The 21,036-nt window shown below is 47.9% G+C and overlaps 1 protein-coding gene across 4 annotated transcripts in view; it reads right to left on the minus strand.

Moving 5' to 3' along the window:
* LOC144792338 (uncharacterized) overlaps window positions 1–21,036 on the minus strand; it is a 133,157-nt gene that overhangs the window by 60,660 nt on the left and 51,461 nt on the right. For all 4 annotated transcript variants that reach the window (XM_078667297.1, XM_078667298.1, XM_078667300.1 and 1 more), the window contains one exon: window positions 2,952–3,015. The gene's annotated coding sequence lies outside the window, so the exon portion shown is untranslated. The remainder of the gene's footprint in view (window positions 1–2,951; window positions 3,016–21,036) is intronic.

The following is a 21,036-nucleotide window of genomic DNA, read 5'->3' on the forward strand; positions in this document are numbered from 1 at the left end:
ACGATTAACATACAAGAGGGTTGGTCCCTGTACCCGTCCCAGTTAAGCGAGGATGTTGCTGGGGTTAATACACGGGAGGGCAGGCTCTTGAGCTTCTCCCCAGTAAGCGAGGAGGAGGTAAGGAAAAGGCTGTTGAGCATTAAATCTGGCTCTCCTCGTGACCCTTGCCCGGCTGCTATCGCAAAACTAGCGGCGGCCCCCATAGCCACCACACTAACCAAACTGTTTAACATCATGCTGGAGACCGGCAAATTCCCATCCTGTTGGAAACAGTCCTCAATCCTACCCCTTCTTAAGAAATCCAATTTGGATATCTCGGACCCAAACAACTATCGCCCCATTGCCAGGCTACCTTTACCAGCCAAGTTAATAGAGGGTATCATGAACAGTCAGCTCAGTGCATTCTTAGGAGCTGTGCAGGCGCTGGATCCATCGCAGCATGGATTCAGAGCTGGGCACAGCACGGAATCTGCCTTAATTAAATCAACTGAAGACATCAGGAAAGTGCTGGACGTAGAAGGCAAAGCCGCCCTGATCCTGTTGGACCTGTCAGCGGCCTTTGATACGGTCCACCATGCAATTTTGGTGGACCGTTGTTGGCCTGCTGGATACAGGGGAAAGCTTATAAGATATTGAAGGCTTTCCTCTCCAACAGAAGTCAGGTGGTGGCTCTGGGGGAGTTAGAGTCAAAACCTTTCGTGCTCCCATGCGGGGTGCCCCAGGGCTCGTCCCTGAGTCCCACCCTGTTTAATGTTTATGTTTCCACCCTGGCGCCAGTCATTCGTTCTCATGGGTTTGAGTTAAGATCTTACGCAGACGACACGCAGATTGTGGTGTCACTGCTACCTGTTAGAAGGATCGTCCTTACTCTAACGCCCTCTCTCTATCTATCTATCTATCTATCTATAGCCCTCACTCAATCTATCTATTACCCTCAGTCTATCTATTGCCCTCACTCTATCGTACCTCACTCTATCGTACCTCACTCTATCAATCTATCGCCCTTACTCTATCTATCACTCTGTCTATCTATCACACTCACTATCTATCGCCATCACTATCTATCGATCTATCGATCGCCCTCACTCTATCTGTCTATCTATCACACTCACTATCGCCATCACTCTATCTATCGAGATATCTAGCGCCCTCACTCTATCTATCGCCGTCCCTCTATTGCCCTCCCTCTATCGCCCTGCCTCCATCTATCGTCCTCCCTCTATCTATCTATCCCCCTCACTCTATCGCACTCACTCTATCTATCACATCACCACAGCATCACTCAGCACCACTACAGCATCACTCAGGGGCACCACAACATTACTATGCGCTACCACAGCATCACTGAACGCCACAGCATCACTCGTCGCCACCACAACATCTCTCAGCGCCACTACAGGTTCAATCTGTGCAACCATTCAACAGCAACTGGTTCAAATATGTTCTATCAATGTTTCAAGCTTTATTACAAATGTCACAAAAATATGTTAATATTTCATTTCTGTTCTTGAATTTTCGTCACAATAAAATGCACTGAACATAATATTCACAAGTTATTTACAAACGTTTAAGTTACTGCCGTTATAAATTACAATAACTTTTATTTAAGTATTCATGATTTAAAAAAATTAAAAGGCATTGTTATTTGTAATATCAATACATCTAAGTCGCGTAAATACAACATATATTGCATTACAAATGCTATAGGTGTCACATTTGCGAAAGTTATAACTATTGGCATTGTAAATGACAAAGCTATTAATTTCGCTATTTTCAAAGCCAACACATAAATAAAAAATGTGTCATTTAAAATACAAATAGGTCAAACTTACCTAATGCGACACCTATTGCATTGCAAGTGCTTGTTGGCTTTGCAACCCTACTGTAAATAAAAATAAAAATAAAACTATTTGTAAAGCGGAAACTACTCACCCTTACGAGTCTCAAGGTGATGGGGGCAGTCATGGAAATTAAGTCAGCTATTGCCAAGAGTCACATGGTGCTGAGCTGAGCTACCGCCAGAGCCCGGGATCGATCTGTGAACCCTGTGCTCTGAAGTCAGCTGCCCTGGCCGCTGCACCACACCTCTTCACCATTCGACGAGATGGCATTGACTACTCATTTGAGATCTGTCATAGAAAAGGGTCTGATAAAAGCAATACTGACTTTCTTTTACGCATCCCTCATTTCGACGAAAGGGAAACATCTGGGGGTGAGGTGTGTCAGGTAGCCCCTGTGGTAGACGATGGGATAGAGGATAAGGAGTGCCGTGCCATCCCTTCATATATTTCTCCCCTCCTATATTCACAGTCCCCTTTTACCAGTTGTCCTCTTTGCTGTCATCAAGAAGTGGAGAGAGGGGAATTGGCAGGCAGCCCCTTTAAGCCAGAGCCGAGGACGGACATCAGAGGATACACGCTTCAAGATGGTGGGGTGGAGAGCGCGTCAGGTTGGTCAGTAGTTGGTCCAGCTACACACAGCACGGGAACGCGAGGCGGAGAAACCAGCGGGGGAAGACCGGAAAGACGGAGAAGACCTAACAGCCTTCCGAGAGAGAAAACCGGAGCCCAGGGGAGGTAACAGCTTGTCGGCGAGTGGAACACCCGAACCTGGCGGAGGAGGGAAAGCCGAAACAGATGGAGACCAGACCTCACTGAAGGACGCAGAGTCACCACGCCACGGCCCCGGAGGGACGTGGCTCTTCCAGGTGCGTGGGCATCTACAGGCTTTTGAAAAGGGGCTGAGTCAAAGAGGGACGGGAGGGGAGGCTGAGGGTTGAAAGGGAACCAGGTAAAAGGAAATAAGTGAGACAGAAAAGAAAGACAAGAGCAGAAATCATCTGCTACTCTTCTTCTTTTGGTTGATCCAACCCCCTCCCTTCACATATATGCATAGCAATTATTTATCCCTCACATCCTCCCTTGATTAAACCATAAAGCAAAAACACTTACCTGAGTCTTTACCTTCTGTCCAAGAGACGACCGCGGCCCACCTAAGGGAATGAAGTGGAAGACCCTGTGGGAAAGAAGAATATAACAAAGACAATCAATCACTGTGATTTCCTGTAATACTAATAAAAAGTGCATACCAAGAAATTATTCAATGCAGTGTGCTCCCTCTTGACCGACTCTTCTACAACGGGGACCTACATACTTTCCCTACAGGGAATGGGAGACAGACACACAGAGACCAACAGACACACAGGAAAGCAAAGTAGGAAAACGCTATATACAGTTTTTATATGCTTGCATATGTACATTATTTTAGAAAGATGGTGGAACTATTGATTTTGTTCAATGTGCTTATTTTGCTAATTACTTTTATCTGCTTCTATTATCATTGCAGCACATAAATTCTATACAAGAATTAGGATGGTTCAATACATAATGAAAATGCTAATGTTATATTATTTTAATTTGATTTCGCACAAGAATTGCCACTAAGCAGAAACTCATTCAAGGAGAAATTTAGGATTAGTTGTAGTACCACTCTATCGTTGTGAAGTTGAAAGAAAGGCTCTTGTATAGTTAATGCCTGAAGTTCCTCAACTCTCCTTAGTGAGGTTATCGTTAGAAGGAAAGCAACTTTCTATGATAGGAATTGTAACGGACATTTGTGCATTGGTTCAAAAGGCGGGCCCATTAGCCTTGTAAGGACTATGTTTAAATTCCACTCTGGAGCAGGGTGAATACTTGGCGGTATAACCCTTTTTAATCCTTCCATGAAGGCTTTAATCACTGGTGCTCTGAAGAGAGATAGGTGTTGTCTATTTTGCAAGTATGCAGCTACGACTCCCAGGTGTAAACAAATGGATGTGTAAGTTAATCCACATTGCTGTAAATGCAACCGATAACAAAGGATGTTCTGCATAAAAGCATCAAGATGATTGATATTGTTGTTGTTACAAAAGGCAACAAAATGTTTACATTTGCTGCATAACATGTTATAGTAGTAGACTTTCTAGCTTACTTGAGAATATTCATAGTCTGGTTGTAGTTGTAAATAACCAACCTCTATGACTTCAGGAGCCAAATCGCTAGGTTGAGATCTCTGAGATTCTCCATAGCTCTGAGTGAGGAGACAAGGTGTGAGATGTAGCTTTTGATGTGGAACCACTGATAGTTTTAAGATTGAGAGTACCAAGGTTGACGAGAACATGTGGAGGCAAATAAGATCAGTGAGGGACATTTGTCTGAGCTTCCGAACTAGTAATGGAATTAGCAGGAGAGGCGGAAAATCTTAAGCAAATATCCCTGACCAAATCGTCCATAGGCATTGTCTTTGGATGCAGGGTGTGGGAATCTGGATGCAGATTTTGGGCATTTTGCGTTGTGCACTGTGGCAATCAGATCTATCTGTGGAAACCTCATTTTTTTACGTAGGGAAGAAGAACTTGGGGATGAAGTTCTCATTCGTGGACTTGCTGCCTGTGTCTGCTGAGCAGGTCTGCAATCTGATGGTCTTCTCCTGGGAGGTGTTCTGCTAGGAGATAGATTTTCTGGTGAATCGCCCAATACCAAATGCTTTGTGCAAGGCACGACAGCTGGAGAGAGTGAGTCCCTCCCCGTTTCTGTAGGTAGTACATTGCTGTCATGTTGTCAGTGCAAACTAAGACAGTCTTGCCTACAAGTTGGGTGAGAAAAGCTGAGTGCCAGGAACACTGCTAGAAGTTCCAGGTACTTGATGTGGAGACGTTTGTGTTTGTCCGACCGCAGCCCCTGGACTCTGTAATGTTGAAGATGGGCACCCCAACCGGTTAACGATGTGTCTGTGGAATCGGGTCTAGAAAGGCTGTCCTTTTGCTAAGTTTTGAGGGTTCCACCACTGCAGCAAGCGATGGTTGAGGCGGTCTACCAACACTACATCAGTTAATAGATCCTGGGCCAGATGTACGACCCTTTCATTTTGCGCCTCGCAATTTGCGACTTATTGTGAGGCGCTAAATGAAATGTACAGTAGTTGTTATTACACTGATTTGTGATTCCCAATGGGCTTGTAAATTGCGAGGCTCATTAATATTAATAAGCCTCTCGCAATTTGTGAGCCCATTGGCAATGCCAGCCCTACCACGGATGGTGGCCTGCTGGGCTCAACAGACCACCACGTCTGGGACTGCTTTTTAATAAAGCAGCTTTTTTTTTTTAAATGCCGCCCGTTTTTCTTAAAGGAAAACGGGATGCATTTAATTTTTAGAAAGTGAAACGTTTTTGTTTCATTCTTTAAGGGCAGGCAGTGGTCCCTGGTAAATATTTTTAGACACAGTCACAAAGTAAAAGGGGACCCATTCGAAATTGCGACTGCATTACCACCCTCTTGAAGAGGGTGGTAATTTGCGAGTGTTTTGCGACCGCAATTGTTGTCACAAAACATTCACACATTGCATTGCGAACGCAATTAGGAAGGGAATGGCCCTTCCTAACTGTGACTCTCAATTCCTAAATAGCGAGTCGCAAATAAACTGCGACTCGCTATTTTGGAATTGTACATGGCCAACAGTGATTTTGCATGTGCAAACGGGTTCGCAAACCCGTTTGCGCATGCAAAATAATGTCGTACATCTGGTCCCCTGTGATTGATTCCACTGACTCGCTAAACATTGTTGCAGAGGACGCATGTGAAGCCTTGCATGAGGTACGATTGCAACGCAGGATGCCGTAATTCCCAGCAGTTGCATGAAGACTCTGGCTGGTAATGATTGGTGGGGTTGAAATTGTAATAGTGTGGCCTGGATATTGTGAATCCTGGCTGTGAGAAGTTGGCCTGGTATATGGTGTTCACTATTCTAGTGATCACCTTGCACCAGTCCAAACAATCCTTATGGTGATGGTTGTAAAGTCAACCGTATAGACCAGCTATCCTAGGGGTAGCATGGACAGAGCAGTCTTAGGCTAAAAGACTCTTGAGGGTGTGTAAAGCCAGCTGTTTTACCATATGTAACCCCTTGAATACCAAATGAAAGGACACCACACAGGATATATATAAAATATAGATGTATTTATTTCTAACACAACCCCTCTGAACTCTTTATGAGGTCAGAGGTGCAAGCACATAACAAGACACTTAGTTATTATACGTTAAGTTGCACAATTTACGGTTAGGCCCTAGGGGCGAAGCAAACCATATATTAAGAAAGTGGTATAAGTACCATGTCACGAAGAAAGGGAAGGCCTAGGGCATCGCTGGGGCTACACTGTTCTAACAATAGTTCAGAAGTAGGAGGCCCACAGGCGGAATGTGCAGTGTCTTTACACACACGCGGGTTTTCAATGCAAAGTCAATGGAAACTTAGAAGTTAGATTTAAAAGGATTTAGGACACTTCCGGTTTAGCTAGGAGGAAACAACTAAAGACTTAGACACTTGGATAGTCAATACGCTTGGGAGCACCGAAGAACTCGTGTTACCTCACCCACGGACGGCGGGTGCATAGGTGTCAAGATGTTTCTGGTTTCGTCGTTGAATCCTATGGAGACCTGAAGAATGATGCTGCAGGCGACCAGGCGGAAGATGTCCGGTTGGATCCAAGGGTGGATCGAGGATGAAGAGGACCTGAAAGCAGAGGGGACAGAGTCTGGGTCACTAGCCAGTGACCGGGTGGAACCAGGAAGGAACCAGATGATGTCAAAGAGCAATCAGGTGCGGTCTTGAAGCTGGTCTCCGCAGCCACGTGGACCAGGAGGCTTCGACGACGACCAGGAGCTGGATACGGACTGTTCCACGAAGGATCTCGCTGATGGAGGAGTCGACTTCTGGATTGGAGTCAACAAGCCTTGGCAAAGGCAACCCACGCAGGATTCAAAGAAGGCTTCTGTTGCAGCCCAGCAAGGTCTGGGGTGCTTCACCTTTGCAGGGAAGCAAGAGCCAGTCTGGAGCAACCAGACCAGCGGTGGAAATTAAAAGGATTGTCGTCACAGAGGCTACAAGCCAGCGGGCCAGCAACCAGACAACGCATCGAGTAGAACAAAAGCAGAAGGGCCCCACGCAGAACTCATTGAGTGTGGAGGGCTGATCTTCATTGCAGATGATGCTCGGGAGTGGGGCTTCTCAATCCCCAGTATACAGCTTCGAGGGTGCCTCAGAAGCTGCACAGGTAGCAAGTTGCAGGCTTTTCAAGATGTCCGGTCCCACGTGTCTCGTCGCCTCCACGGATCTCAGCTACGCTGCAGACGTGAAGAGAGGTTCAGAGAGGTCTGGAAGTCTGGGTCTTGTCAGGCTCTGTGCTCGGGTTCCGGCGGGAATATCGGCAAAGCAAGCCGTTGATTTGCTGGATGGTGCCTGGTTGCCCAGGGTGGTCACTCCTTGGCCACAAGGGAGATTCTTCAGTGTTCAGCTTCAGCAGAATGTCGAAGGTCCAGCGTTTCGTTTCAAGTTTCAGTTCAGGATTAATCTAAAGTCTCAGGACTCAGCTCCTACCTTTATACAACTAAAAGGGGCTGGATTACACCCCCTCTCCTTTGTCCAGTTTCACGCCAGAGTTGAGGCTGGAGTGCCCCAGCAACCGGTTTGAACTGGGGTATGCATGGAGCACCCAGTGTGCCCCAGGCAGTGTCATTTCATTCAGCCCTCCCTGTCCTAATACACAAAGTCCTGTCTGGGGTGGTGCTCGCACCTCCCCAGGCAGGAAACCTATTGTCCAAACCTCCGTGACTGGAAGGACTCCCAGCAGCAGGAGGTCAGACTTGTGTCGGTGGCAGCAGCGTCCATTTTGTGACGCTGGGGCTCTGGTTAACTTTAGCCAGGATTGTCAGGAACAACATTTCTTCTCCCTCCAGAAGGGTGGAATGCTACCTCCCGTCGCCAGAATTGGCGAGGGGGTAGTATTCCAAAGCGTATGACACCTTACACGACATGTTTGGATAAAGCCAAACCAAAGTTAGCATTAACCGCGAGGATTATAATGCACTTAAGAGTATATGGTATTGCAATATCATAGAACAGCTATAAGGACATGGTTCCGAAAGCTGCAGACAGGCTCAGCTCATGCTAGAGCACCATCTCACACATAACCAAGTACTCTGCCTCCAGGATTGTTAAGGCCTGCCATAGGAGTAACTTATAGATTACTATGTGTCTATATATAAGTAGGTATAGGAATACTATACCTAAGCAAGGGGTGATTACACGACCTTGCCCCAGCTGAGTGATCAGCCAGTTGTGTCTATTTGTGTGGCCAGCCAGGGGTGGCATAATACATGCTGCAGCCCCTGGTAGGCCTTGGTTGCACCTATGCCCTGAGTACCTAGGGTACACTTATACAGGGGCTAACAAGGTGAACCAATTCCCAATTGTGTATGTACCTAGAGTACATGGAGTCCATTTTACAGAGAGCAGATAGCATGGGGTCCTGAATAGGAGGATCCCAGGCCAACTAAGTGGAAAACCAGCTAAACACTAGGCAAAAAGTTGGGGGTAACCATAGTCAGGTATCCACCTTCCTACACTGGCTATATTAGGAGTGGCTAGAGCTTTGAGAGTGTTGATGGAAGCTCCCAGATAAGATTGCACTTGTGCCGGACACAGGTGAGATTTTTGTGCAATTATTGTAAAACCCAACTGGTGAAGTAGATGTACTATTGTCCGATTGTGTTGTGTCCTTGGTGAGAGGGAGGATGACCTGGATGTCGTGGGCGTTGGATACTATACTGAGTCCGTACTGTTTGATGATGGTGGCGAGGAGGGCCATGCAGATTTTGAAGAGAGTGGGGCTGAGCGACGATCCTTGTGGTACTCCGCAGTTGATTTCTGTGGGTTTGGAGAGGAAGGATGGCAGTCTGATTCTTTGGGATCAGCCGGTGAGGAAGGAGCGGATCCAGTCAAGGGCGGTTCCCTGTATGCCGGCGTCGTAAAGTCTGCCGGTGAGGGTGCAGTGGGAGACGGTGTTGAATGCCGCACAGAGATCGAGTAGGATCAGAGCTGCAGTGTGCCCTTGGTCGAGGAGGGTGTGGTTGTTGTCTATGGCAGCGAGTACAAAAAACAAGACAGCTTGAGACAGTGTTACCCATGCGGACTCACTAGAAAAACATAGAATATTAACAATTAGCTTGCCAATAGAGATGGCTCCCTCACTAGAAGACTGTACAATATGAGGTATAGTTTTTGCTGCAGTATATATCAGAACACATGGTACCCCTTCATTGGCTGTTTTAATAGAAGTGCTTAAACCGATCCAGAATGTATGGGGTAGTACCTGCCCTGGACTTGGGAATAAAACTGATGGGCAATTTTGCAACGATGTCCTCCATAATGTTAATTAACAAAGAGGGAAGCAGCAGCGTTAGCTATATGCCAGCGTTTAAGGATTTGGCTCCTGCATAGCAGGAGCACAAATTTCATATAATTATTGAAGAAACATAAGCTACGCTGGATAGAGATAATTTGAGTGCCAGACCTGGTAAACCACAACTGAAGAGTTATTCTGCAAATGATAACTCTAAACAAGCACCTGACATTTCAACAAAGAAGTAATAGGAGAATAAGAAAAACAAATATAAAATAAAACTACAGGGTGGGTCTCCTACACAGGAAGCTACTGAAACAAGCATTTGCAATGCAATAGGTCTCGCATTATTTAAGTTTGAGCTATTATTATTGTAAATGGCAATGTTTTTTGCTTTATGCTATAGTTTTCTTATGTACATAAAAAGCTACATATAAAGTATTTGTTGTTAAAATTATTTATGCAGTATTTAAATTTGTTTGCATAAAAGATTACAAGAATATCTTAGCAAAAAAGTAAAACTTTTTAATGGTAATTGACTAAATGTCCATTTGTAGTGATGGGCGCAGGGCGGGCGGCGGGGGGGGGGTACCGGACTGCGGGGCCAAAGGAAGGAATGCTGGGGGGCAGGCTGGAAAGACGGGGAGGGGGACGAAAGTCAGGGGTGGGGAGAAGGCTCTACGAGTGGACGGTGAGTGCAGCCTCAAGGGATGAGATGGGGATGCAAGCGCTGCTGGCAGAGGGCTTAGCTGCGGCGACACGGACAGGTAGCGTCATGCGAGTGAGGGCGATGTAGCCTCTTGAGTATAATAGCGGTGAGGCAGATACGGAAGGCGCGGGGTGATTATGGGACGAACAAGAACGTGCAGTCTAGGATAGCGCCAAAGGGCGCCAACGAGGTAGCCACGGAGGAGGCATAAGGGGGGTCGGATTGCAGGGTAAAGGGTGGAGGCATGGGGTTGGTGGGAGGGGGCGACCAGGTGGGGAATGCAAGGAATGGGGTTATGGGCGAGGGTTAGGGAGGCACAGTTGGTGCCATTCAGTGAATAGTCCGCAGATGCAAAAGGAGCAGAAGTAGGAGGGGAGTTAGACCGGTGTAGCGACAGCATATCGTTGGATGGCACTCGTAGTGAATAAGCACTAACGGTATACGGCAATATTTAGGCACGGATTGTGTCGACATGGAACTGGGTGGCCCTTAAGGGGGAGGGCAGGCGCGGTCCCAGTGAAATTCACGGGGGTTTGGGCTGGGGGAAGGGGGTGGCAGGGCGCAGAAAAGGGAACAAAGGGGCGGGAGACGGTCAGAGCGCCAAAAGATAGGGGGCGTAGGGGGGCACCGACGCAGGCAGACAGGGAAGACACAGCGTAGGGGGTTAGTGACAGGAAAGGGGGAGTGATCAAAGGAAAGGAATTTGTAAGATGAGGAGGACAGGGAGGGCCGCCGATGGTAGTAAGGGCTGGCGAATTGGGGGGAGGGGGGCGGAGCCTGCCCGGCTGGCATGGCAGGGAGCGGTAGATAAGGAAGGCGGGGGGGTGGGGCGGCGAAAGATGCAGGGAGCGTGGAGAAGTGCAGGCAAGGAGTTTGCCCCCCCCCCATCCCCCTGGTAGTCAATTAAGAAGGCATGGGTCAGCGCAACGAGGTTACGTATGGCTACAGAACAAGTGGCCGGGTGGTTAGGAGGTTCATGTGGGAATGGTTGGGGACAGACCTCGGCCCCTCAATAAGAGTGAAGATCCCACTCCTGGCACCGGCGGGGCGAGCGCGTTAAGCGTGGGTTAAACTCAAGAGCAGGTTTGCCAGGAAGAGTGGGCGGGGGTAGTTAGAATAACGGCAGTTAGAAGAATGTAACTTGCACACTCCACTTTGCACTGGTAACACACGGTTTGCTATCCCTCACATGTTAATCACACGTTCTACCTTTGATACCTGCACAAGTTGCACCGTTGCCTACGTAATGCTTGTTTTGTGGATGAGTGTCTAGCTCTTATTGCAGTATTATACCTCAAAATGATACTTTGTTTCTCTTGTAACCGCACACTTGTCACTTTTCCTCTTGTGCACTTTTATTACCTCATGTATCTTGGTTGCGCACAGTTTTACTACCTCATGTATTTTGTTTGCTCACAATTGTCACCATTACCTTAGGTAACGTAACGTATGCGTTTGTAATGTTTGATGTGTAATGTTTCTCATTATGTTTCATTTCCGTTGCTATTGTGAAGCGCTCTGACACCTGCGGGTAGAATCCGCGCTATATAAAATAATAAAATAAAATGCAAAAAAAAAAAAAAAAAAAAAAAATTTTAAAAAAGGCCACGAGCAATGTGCCCAGGGGGCGGGGGGGGGGGGGGCACAGATCGGCAGTGACAGTGAGCACGAGAGTGGGTAGAGAGAGGGGAGGCAAGCAGGGCACACCGCTAGCGGCCACAACGCTGCATTGCGCTACTAGGGTCCCGTGCCACACGCAAGTGAGGATTGGGGCACAGGGGGAAGAGCTGTCTGGTGGTAAGAAGGGACTTGAGCAGGCGGCTGTCAACACGGGGATTGTAGGCCGAGGCTCCGGGCATCCACGGAGTCAAGAATGTATAATGGGTGCAAGATGGAAGCATGGTGGCAATGGGGGGCCTCGGAGGCCTAGACGGGGGACGGGTCCAGGCAGAATATATAGCTTAGTTGCAGATTATACCTCTGTTGTACTTTATTCTCGTATAACGTGCACACTGGTCATTTTTTCCTCATCGGACCTTTGCTACGTCGTGGCTCTGGTTTGCTCGCGGTTGTCGCTTTTGCCTCGTGTAACTTAGCGTCTGCGGTTGCAGTTTGTTTGTTCGTGTGTAGGGTTCTCCCGATGTAACAGCTCGATCCCTTGTTATGGGGCGCGCGGGTAGAGTTCTCGCTGTATGGAAGCGCATACATAAATAATTAATAGACATAGGATGAGGCCCAAGCAGGGCTCATGAAAGGAGGTCGCGCAAGATGGATCAGGGCTACTAAGGTGTCTAGCGCAATTAAATAGCGGCAGAGGGGAGGAGGGAGATCAAAGGAAGGGTAGATGCGAAGTGATGGATGGGGGCGGACACGTGAAGGCTTGGACGCGGCAATAGGAGCGTGAGAAGGGGGGGCTGGATTCGAGTGGGGGGTGGGCCGGTCAAGGGTTGCTGATGCGGGGATAGCGAGGCTCGGGAGCACAGGGTGTGGCCGGTGCTCATCGGAGAGAGGGGGGGGCCTATTGCGAGGGTTGGCCTGTGAGAGGTTGCACGTTATTCTACTAGATGCGCGGCAATTACTTATTTGTTTGTGTGTCGCGGGCTTTGCCCGGGGGCGGCGGGGCGCCTCGCAATGGGAGCAGTAAGGTGAAAGTGAATAAATAAAAGAGGAGAATATTGCAGGAGGGTTTTCAATCCCAGGCGGAAGTCAGGCAGGCCGGGGGCGGGACGTGAAGACACACCGGAAGCCCGGGCGGGCTCCCGTGAGGTGAGAGAGCCTCGCACGCACAGAAGGAAGAGACCGCCGCCGCCTGCAACGAGCCCTCGCCTGAAGACAAGTACCGGTGAGTGGGGGCCTTTACTGAGCCTTTACTGAGCTGCGAGGGCGGGGGGCATGTGTGTGTGCGTGGGGCGGCGGGGGGCTCTGTATGTGTGTGAGCGTGCGTGTGTGTATGTGTCTTGGAGTCTGTGTGTATGCGTGCGTGTGTGTATGCGTGTGTGATGACTGCGGGGGGAGGGAGAGAGTGTGTGCGAGCGAGTGTCTCTGTGTGTGTATGCGCATGCATGCATGTGTGTATGTGTGGGGATGTGCACGGCGCGGGAATTCTTGTGAATGTGGACGGAGCCGACGTGCGCGTGCTAGCAGCTGAATCCAGCCGGGGAGAAGCGCGTAACAGTTTTTTGTCCGTCATTCCCCCGTGTCAGCTCGCTATAAGTCTCCAGCCCTGGACGCATCCTTCGGATGCGAATTCCAGGGCGAGACCTAAAAACTACAATCTGCTTAACTGCTATAACATTAGACCACCTAAGAGGTATCAGGATACTGATACATGTTCATCCCGTTCCTTTCAGGAGTTATCCGAAAGGCATTTGGAGAGAGGTGGACGGTCAAAGCCCAGATCGGAGGAGAACGTGAAACCGAAAGATCCCAATGCTCATCTGACTACATCATTAAACAGGTTAAACAAGTTAAACCTTCCAAACCTCAATTCAAAAAGAAGAAAGTAGCTGGACTTACGGTCAAGGATGCCCCGCATATTCAGGACACTGCTTCTGAGCAGGGAATGGGCAGTGACCATGCTAAAAAGCGCAACAGAAGTCACAATAGTTCGCCAAAACCTGATGGATTGTCTGGTGGGAGTAGCGCTGAGTGAGTACATCACGGTTGAGACACCCGATATTAGGTTAAGCGTCCCCCATCTTTTATACGAAATACAACTTCTATTGGAGGGGGAGGTACCTAGAAACATTAATTTTCTCTTTTGGGGGGACTTCACTAAAGGTTAAGAATATTCTTTTGGCTAAAAAGGATTTCGACCTGATTTCGTAATGGATTGCCTAAACGGAGAAACTGTGATTTTACCTGCCTTTTCCAACCTTGTTCAAGAATCGGTTTTACACTTGTATGCCAAGGAGTGGGCCCTAGCACTAGCTACTGCGTTATACCGCAACCATGAGGGTGGTATGACAGTTGCCTTTATCATGAAGTACAACTGAGGACAATTCCATAACCTCAAAGAAATACCCCCATTAAGCATGAAGCTAAAAAACAAGTTAGGGAAATCCTGCAAGAACTTGAGTGCCGGGCTGTAATAAAAAGTTGCACCTCATCAATGAATATTCCCTTTTTTCCTGTGATGAAATACGATCATTCATATAGTCTAGTGTTAAACTACAGAAACTTGAACACAGAAAGTCGCACATTTGTAGTACAAAATACACAGTGTCGCACTAATAAACAACATTGTGCGGAAAAAATACAAAACCAAACTTGATATCTCAAATGGATTTTTCTGCCAAAATATATCACCTGGAAGCAGGTATTTGACCACATTTTTATTTCTTTATTTTATTTATTCATAAAGTTTAATATAGCGCGAACAAGATCCCGAAGTATATCAGAGCGCTTTACAATAGGCAGAAAGAAAGAACAAGGGGGTAGTATAAACATCAATTTGGAAACAGCACCCAAAAATGGAGGATAACACAGTAAACAGGTGTACGCATGTGAAAAAATAAATAAAAAAACATAGGAGATGATCCATTGTAGCTGGAGGTAGTATGGTGATAAGAACAAAGTCAGACGAATTAGGTGTGCTTCCTCCCCTTACGGTAAGAATTTGCTCATTAGGAATCTTTTGGCTTCCAATTTGAACGCCCTCATCGAGGAGAGGCTGCATACTTCATGTTCAGAATCAAAGATGGAATGAGGAACAGCGTGCTTAACTTCCTTCAGCAAAGAAGAGGCAGGACTGCGATGGTTTATGTGTTATATAGCTTATCGGACTGTTACTGGATTGGACTATTGGTTCATGGGAGTTGTAGTATAATTGCTGTGTTGTTTTTACTTTTACCTTTGAACTTGCTATCAATATAGATATGCATAATCCTCGCCTTGAACTCATCCTCACTATGCGTGCGCCGGAGATTCACCCCCCATTGCACATGCGTAGTAGATTCTACTTGCCTCGCTACGCAGGTGCATCAGATTCTGAGGAAAGACACACCCTCCCATAGCAGCGCACGCAGGGTCTTGACCTTCATTAAATCTCTGATTCAGCCGCAGCTTGTGTGTGTGATTTGTGGCATTAATTCAGCAGTGATGGGTGGGGTCGCCTCGTGCACGGGATCAGATGTGGGGCTCACCCTCTTCTTGCGGCCCTTCCGCAGAGGGTGCTTTCCTCTTGTGTTATCGTGCTTAGGAAGGAGGAGAGATGCGTCATCTGGGTTCAAGAAAGGCTCCGGTGCAAGAGACGTGCTGCTGGATCCCGGTTAAATGTGAAGGCAGCAGCACTAATTTCTATCTTTTGGAGATGGAGTTGGGGGGGAGGGGACGCAGGCACTGACTTGGAAAGAGTATAATTCTGGTTGGCACCAGGCAGTATAAGTCACTCAGTCCTGGTCTTTCAGGAACTGGTCCTTCTCGGTCTGGTCCCACAGGCTCTCCTAGTCCTCCAAGGCGCTGGTACTTGTACACGTGGCCGGCCTGGTTCTTTTCTATTTACAGTATTTATAGAGTGCAATACTCATCCCTAGAGAGATATCACAACACTAGTCGTCCATCTGGACCTCATTCCAGTCTCACTAATCCAGATCCTTGGTTTTCCTAGATCTGGTCCTCAAGGCCTGGTCCCAACCATTAACATCTGGATACCATCTGGATCAATATGTTCTTGCTTTTTCTCCTGATCCTAGTCCTCAAGTTCCCACTGGTCCTGCTGTCGCTGCAGCTCGTTCTTGAGGTCAAAGTGCTTCTGGGCCATGTCCTAGTTTTCTTTGTCCTCCTTGTCTTTGTCCTTGTAGCCAAGACTCCTGGTTCTTGTCTTGGCGGGTTATGGCTCCCTCTGTCTTCTCAGTCCTGCATACCCTTGTTTTCCAGGTCCCTTATCCTCCTGGCGTAGTCGCTGGCCAACTGACTCCAGTCCTCATGGTCCAAATGCTAAATGTCATGACTCGCTCCCTGCTCTCTTTTGCCCACCACCATTGTGCTGAATTGTGAGACTCTCCAGTGTTCTAATAAGCTTCTGGACCTTCCCATCTATGCATATCTTGACCTACAGCCATTTTGATGCTATTTGGAAATTCCCATCCATTCCCAATCCATGCCGGGTTTTGAGAAGCCAGTCTCTCTGATCATGCTTGAAACTCCATTACCTATAATCCCCTGCTCACTACTCCCTCTCCGCCCCTGCAGGCCAAGCATGGGTGGAGGAATACAGCACACCTGTAGCTGGCAACTGTTAGCCTGCTCACACCTGCTGCATGTGAATACTGTGAGCTCTGTGAAGCCCCAGCTCCCTTCAGTCCAGTGTTGGTCACTGTAGCTGTGTGCCTGCGAGGCCGACCCTTGTTTCTTGACCTTTTGTTATCATAGTTTCCAGAGTTCCTGAGCTATACCTATTCCTTGCTTTCTGAGCTATAGAGATTCCTTGTTACTGAACTAGCACTGCTTTCACGGCTATCTTCACTCCTGAGCCTTAGCTACTGCTTGTTTGCTTGATTCCTGAACCAGTACTGTTTAGTGCACCCTTGCAGCCTCCCTACTGTATTTCCCTTTTGCCAGTCTTTGCTTACCCCCCCCCCCCATTACCTTTGTTGCCGTTCCAAGTTTGCTGTCTTCCTTTGCCTACAGTCTTGCTACTGGTTTCACCTGTATGTTTGTTACCTGCTTTCTGCCAAGTGTGCAATTTCTTTCCCCTTTTTTCCTGTACCTTGATTCCTTGATTTCTGAGATAGAGTCAATTCCTTGTTCCTTGAACTAACACTGCCTTCAGTGCTACCTTCTTTTCTTGATTCCTGAACCAGTACAATTTAGTGCACCCTTATAGTCTCTCTCCTTTTGTATTTATCTATTCCTAGTCCCTGCCTTTTTTTTTTATTTACCTCTTATTCTAGTTCCTACCTTCTTGTCTTACTGTTCCTTTAGTCTTAGCTACCTGTATCCTAGTGGTTTTCGTTTCTTACTTTCTGCCAAGTGTGTCCTTTGTTTTCAATTCTTTCCTGTTAAGCACTCCTCCTTGCTAACTCTGTCTATTGTGGCTGTATATTTAGTTCTTCACCCTTGCTGTTACCATCTTGCGGGTTCCGGATTGATCGCCAGGATCTGTGGGCACAGCTGACAACCCTGGTGTGTTTCTTGTTATTTTTGAATATTGTATTTTAGTTAAATTTCTATGGTCATTATAGGTATTTTCTCCACAGACCCTGTTTCATGTATATCCTATATGAAGTTTGAAGTTTATTGACTTGTATAGCGCTGAATCACCCATGAGGGTATCTCGGCGCTTAAGACAGTGGGGAATACCAGAAACGAAGGAAAGATTAAAAGAGGTGGGTTTTTAACATCTTTCTGAACTGAGCCAGAGTAAGTCCAGAGCGCAGGTGTGAGGGTAAATTATTCCAAAATGCCGGAGCAAGATGATAGAATGCTTTCCCACCACTACGTGCCTTTTTAGGTCTCGCCTGTCGATGCGCATGCGCATCGAGCAAGCGAGACTATAGGGGCTCATCGACTCTTTATCCAACTTGCAAGGAATCGTGGCGATTCCTTGCAGTGCCCGTGACTTTTAAGCTCAATGCGCATGCGCATTGAGCTTAAAAGCGCGTGCACATGGCCCCAGCCGCCTGCCTTGCCTACTCTCCCGCCCCCTCACTTCTTGATTGCACGGCCGCTAGGCCGTGCCTCCCCTACTCCTCCTCCTACTCTCCTCCCCTCCCGTCTGTTCCCGCACTCCTCCCACACCCCCCTACTCCTCCTCCTACTCTCCTCCTACTCTCCTCCCCTCCCGTCTGTTCCCGCACTCCTCCCACACCCCCGCTCCGCCCCCTCACTCTCTCTGCCCGCCCGCTCTCCACTCCACGGCTTTCTTTTGGGCCTCCATAGCTACTGCCTCTCCCAGCCCCCAGCCTGCCCCGGTGTTGGCTGCATAAACACCGACCGTCTGTCTGCAACTTGAATAGAAAGAATCCCGAAAATGCTATTTTTTGTCCGCTATGCAAGGTACACGGGGCCTGTTTGTTTTGGATCTCCCCGGGCATTCCTTATCTGTCATTCATTCTTCCCCGCTCGGGGATTCCCGCGCTGAAGACGTCACAAGACTTCGCACCCACGGACACGCCTGGGCTTGTCCCGGCACCAGGGCTGGAAAAACACATTGCCACGGCCTGTTTCTTTATTTTTATATTCAGTAACTCGGACTCGGCTCTTTCTGTGTTCCAGTTCTGTAACGTGATGCGAAGAGCTGAACCGGGTCAACATTTATACAAGCACAAAACAGCACCCGCTTCCAATGTTAGAACCATATCCTATATCTGCATATGTCCCTAGTGGCTCCATGTCATGTATGACGCACTTCTCGAATTCCTGGGTTTCTGCACTTCGCACGACCCCCTACTCCTCCTCCTACTCTCCTCCCCTCCCGTCTGTTCCCGCACTCCTCCCACACCCCCGCTCCGCCCCCTCACTCTCTCTGCCCGCCCGCTCTCCACTCCACGGCTTTCTTTTGGGCCTCCATAGCTACTGCCTCTCCCAGCCCCCAGCCTGCCCCGGTGTTGGCTGCATAAACACCGACCGTCTGTCTGCAACTTGAATAGAAAGAATCCCGAAAATGCTATTTTTTGTCCGCTATGCAAGGTACACGGGGCCTGTTTGTTTTGGATCTCCCCGGGCATTCCTTATCTGTCATTCATTCTTCCCCGCTCGGGGATTCCCGCGCTGAAGACGTCACAAGACTTCGCACCCACGGACACGCCTGGGCTTGTCCCGGCACCAGGGCTTGAAAAACACATTGCCACGGCCTGTTTCTTTATTTTTATATTCAGTAACTCGGACTCGGCTCTTTCTGTGTTCCAGTTCTGTAACGTGATGCGAAGAGCTGAACCGGGTCAACATTTATACAAGCACAAAACAGCACCCGCTTCCAATGTTAGAACCATATCCTATATCTGCATATGTCCCTAGTGGCTCCATGTCATGTATGACGCACTTCTCGAATTCCTGGGTTTCTGCACTTCGCACCCAGGCAATTTGAGCAACGCCATTAAAGCAATTTAAAAGGCTATTGTATGTAATGCACACGCAGACAGAGCCAATAGTTTTAGCTTTTGAAAAGTGAACAATTGTTTTATTTACCTTCGCTAAGGCAGCGTGTGCAAAAGCGATCACAAACATCCCTCACAGATCAGTTACAATACTGACAGCACTATCGACTGAGGGAAAACGTGCACCTCATAGGGATCATTTACAATACTGATAGCATCTCAAAACCCTCAGTACGAAGAGCAGACACCTCTGGTGGCAGGAGACGTACTCAAAGAACAGATACAGCACTGGTAGGGAAAGTGCAAGCTTCCTTCACACACAACTCAGTTACAGTGCTGACAACCGTGGTACACATATCCTCTCACACAAAACAGATATGGAAGGAGTGCACACTTTTATTGCACTGTGAACATTCACAAGAAATACAGCAGTGTTTCAAGTACCCTCACACAACGAACAGAAACAGCACTGGTGGCAGGAGTGCACGTTTTCCTCACACAGAGACAGTTTACAACCATGTCCCCTCTTGTGCAAGTACCATCACGCAAGGAACAGATACAGCACTGGTATGAAAAGTGCACGTTTTTTTCACACACTAATCAGTTACAGTGCTGACAGCAGCGACACACATATTCTCTCACACAAAACAGACAGAGAACTGGAATGAGTGCAGACTTCCATAGCACAGCGAACATTAACAAGAATGACAGTAGTTTCAAGTACCTTCGCACAAAGAACAGACACAGCACTGGTGGCAGGAGCGCCAGTTTTCCACACACATAGATGGCTTACCACATTGGTACAAGCATACCCTCATACAAAGAACAGACACTACTGGTGGGAGGAGTGCAAGCTTCGCTCGCACATAAATATTTTACCACAGTGCCCACACTGGCACAAGTATACCCTCACACAAAGAACAGATACAGCACTGGTGGCAAAGTGCAAGCTTCCCTCGCACATATATGTTTTACCACACTGACGATACTGGTATAAGTATCCCCTCACGCAAAGAACCGGCAATGCATTGGTGGCAAAGTGCAAGCTTCCCTCACTCACCCTCAACCCCTCACCCTCACTCACCCTCAACCCCTCACCCTCACCCACCCTCAACCCCTCACCCTCAAACCTTCACCCTCAACCCCTCACTCACCCTCACTCTCACTCACCCTCACTCAGCCTCAACTACTCCCCCTCACCCTCACTCACCCTCAACCTCTCACCCTAACTCACCCTCACCCTCACTCACCCTCAACACCTCAGTCACCCTCACCCTCACTCACCCTCAACACCTCACCCTCAACCTCAACCACTCACCCTCACTCACCCTCACCCACCCTCACTCACCCTCACTCACCCTCACCCTCAACCCCTCACCCTCACTCACCCACCCTCACCCCCACCCTCACTCACCCTCAACCCCTCACCCTCACACAGTGCAATAGGTCTCAGACCATTTCAGTTAGAGCTTTTAGAAATGTTTATGGCTTTTTTTTAATTTGTAATTCTTTAGCATTGGCTACAGGAAACAAAAATGCTAAACATTTACAAAAAAACCTCAAACAATTCTAAAAACACTAACTCTAATGGTGCGAGACCTATTGCATTTCCAATGCTTGTTGACTCAGATGCTCAGAGCATGACCTAAGAGTTCATGCCGGGGTGTAAGCAGAGAGTTAAATTGCAAGATACGAAGGGCCTTGACCATTGAGGGCTTTGTGAATAATACAGCCTATTTTGAATGTTACCCTTTTTCCTATAGAGAGCCAATGGTGTTGGTTCAGGAGAGGTGCAGAGGGTGTTCTAGCTGGGGCGTTGACAGTAAGTCGGGCAGCGGTATGCTGCACCACCTGAAGTCTTTTTATGGCAGATTGATTAGCTGAGAACAGGAGGGCATTGCAGTAGTCAAATCTACTAAGCACCAAGGCCTGCATCAAAGTTTTTAGTAGAAGAGGGTAGAAGGGGAAAAATCCTTCACAGGAGGCCAAGAATGTAAAAGCAAGATCCTGCAGTAGTGTTAGCGCGAGTATCAAAGGTAAGTTTGTGATCCATCCTGACACCTAGGTTCTTAAC

The sequence above is a fragment of the Lissotriton helveticus genome, chromosome 11 (assembly GCF_964261635.1).
Source record: "Lissotriton helveticus chromosome 11, aLisHel1.1, whole genome shotgun sequence".
In the NCBI taxonomy this organism is placed as follows: Eukaryota; Metazoa; Chordata; class Amphibia; order Caudata; family Salamandridae; genus Lissotriton; species Lissotriton helveticus.